General features: G+C 40.6%; 1 protein-coding gene across 1 annotated transcript in view; it reads left to right on the top strand.

The window, feature by feature from the left end:
• Window positions 1-2,500, top strand: part of Bmcp (uncoupling protein Bmcp mitochondrial) — a 36,933-nt gene that overhangs the window by 27,884 nt on the left and 6,549 nt on the right. The gene's annotated exons all lie outside the window — the stretch shown is intronic.

The raw sequence follows: 2,500 nt of genomic DNA, 5'->3' as shown, positions 1-2,500 counted from the left end.
AAGCCAAGGAAGCCCCGCGTATTCCGCTCAACCCATGTCCACAGCCTCACCACTATCAGCTGAGATGGTGACAGGAAAAAAAGACTACCGCAACTGGCGCGTCTTATCTATTTGCTGAGTAAAAGTTTAGGGGAGGGATGGTTATTATGCTTGTGCAGTGAGATAACCGGGTGTGGGTGCTTTTGTTTTTTCGCTCGTTGCTCTTGTTGTTGATGGTTGTTTGTTGATTTTTAGTTTGTATTTTATTTATTTATCTTTTTTTTTATTACTGATGTTGCTTCTGTCGTTTTTTTTCTTGTGGAGAGGCAAAAAAAAAAAAAACTACGCCAGACTTGTTTACATTCTGGAAACCTGACATGAAGAACGGCAAATTGACAGCTGAAGCCCTGCTAAGTCTTCAACAAGCTAAAGTGCCTGCCGCTTCTTCACCACTTGAGGAGGGTTTCGCCTTTTATAGTATTACCTGATCCATTATACGGTTCCTGCTTGCCCTTTCCTTGCCTTTTCTCTTTTTTTTACACGCGCTACGGTGTTTTCTCTTCCGCTCGATGAGACACGAGAGATTATATACAAGCTGGTAGACTAAATGTGTTGAGAGAAAAACACCAAATATGACGCTGCGTTTATTTTTTATTTTTATTTTTTTTCAAGGTGGATTTTATTTTAGTTGACATGGAGGCAGACCGAGAAATTGCTTGCGTAGGATTGTCGTACTTTATTAATTTTAGTGTAAGGTTTGTGTATCTAGAGAAATATCTAGAGAAAAGGAACATGAAGATAAGGGGTTGTGTATGTGTGATTTATGTATGAATGAAGAGATATGATATATATACATATCCACAAATTTATTGTATACTTACTAATGTTCACATGTACACCTCAGCTAAAAAGAGAGAGAATGGTAGAGAAAAGGGTCAAGGATGGAAAGATAGAAAGAAAGAAAGAAAGGAAGAAAGGGAGGCAAATAAAAAGAGAAAGGGAGGAGGAAGTATGTAGGTTAGAGTCGGGAGATTATTGAATACCTAATAACGTAACCACGCCTGGTCGTTATTCGTGCGAGGCCCTGGCGAAGATCCCCTGGGCATGGTTAACAGAGGACGACAACCTCTCACTCTATTGACTGTGATAGCATTCTCTCAAAATTGCGGAAGTATATCTGAGATTCCACTGTGGCGCAGTTGTGGTAGGGTGGATGGGTGGGTTGGGGGAGGGGGTAGGGGGAGTGACCCATAGAGAAAGCAATAAATTCTCTTTGAACATCACGTGGTTTCATACTTCGGTCATGATACGCAGGATTTTTTTTTCTTTTTTTCTCTTTCCTTTTTGTTCAAGACATTCCTATTGCTTTGGCAATTTACCCCTGATATGAACGCAACATGGTCTTCTTCGGAATCGCTTGCTTAAGGGATGTGGCTCTCGTAACAAAAGATGGGAGTCTTGATGTCTGCAGGTCAGTGCTCTCACTTCTTTCGAGATTCGATTGGGAGAATATTAATTCGTCGACGTCCTCCAATTTTCCTCTGTTCTTCGTAGTCATCACCCTCAATTCCTCTTCACTTTCTTCTCATTTTTGTATCTATTTGTAATTGCGAAATTGATGAAGAAATTTATCCATCTCGTATGAATAGTATTTCAGGCAGATATAGCCAGTGAGTATCTTGAACGCTCAAGCACTTTTGGCACGTTTCTCAGGCACATGTTTGCTGTATGTCGCGTCGGTTGGGCTTCTGTTTTGTTTGTTTGGATGTTCCGCCTGAGAATGCAAGTGAAAGGAAAAGTTCTTTATGTTTCTCTTTGCCCGACTTTGCTATTTTGTTGTTGCACTGCCCTTGTTTTGACATGCCAAATATTAGTTCTTTTGGTGCCTCGACTTTTCGTTAAATGATTTAGATTGGATGTGTTCTCTCGCAATAAATATTCGCAACCTATTTTATTCTTTGTGTATATACTTCAAATTTTCTTCCTTCCTTTATTTATTGTTTTGATCTTGTCTTCCTTCGCCTTGTCTGTCATCAACATCGTTTCTGATTCTCCCTGTTTTCCTAACTACTAATTTGTCTATCTATATATCCTGGTCATCACTGCCGTTGCGTTTCCGTTACGTGGTAGGCCTAAATTTTCCCCCCTCATTTCATAATTTCCAATACTCTTCGTGAATTAGCTTTAGTATGATGGGAGAAAATGCGGTTAGCTGAGTGAGTGAAACCTATGATGTGCGTTTGTCTCTTCGCGAGTGTTGGGTTTCCTGTCTATCATTCTCTCATCTCCTGCCGTCCTTCTGAATTCTTTTTGCCTCCCTTTTCGCAATTTTCTTTTTCTTCTCTTATCGTCTCGTTTGTTATCGGATTGCAATTCGACAGAGACGTTAGGGGGAGGGTGGGGTGGGGTTAAGAGAGAGGTCGTGAACCTTCTTGATTCAGTGTGAGTGACCGCGTGGTTTTGTATTTTGTCCCTGGCTGTTGGTTCTGTGCTTGCTTTTTCTTATCAATTTATCTAATCG

Source organism: Penaeus japonicus, unplaced genomic scaffold, assembly GCF_977035675.1.
Source record: "Penaeus japonicus unplaced genomic scaffold, GWHDUDI00000001_assembly GWHDUDI00000029, whole genome shotgun sequence".
Lineage (NCBI taxonomy): Eukaryota > Metazoa > Arthropoda > Malacostraca > Decapoda > Penaeidae > Penaeus > Penaeus japonicus.
Note: the sequence above shows the minus strand (reverse complement) of the source record. Positions and strands in the feature narration are given on the sequence as shown.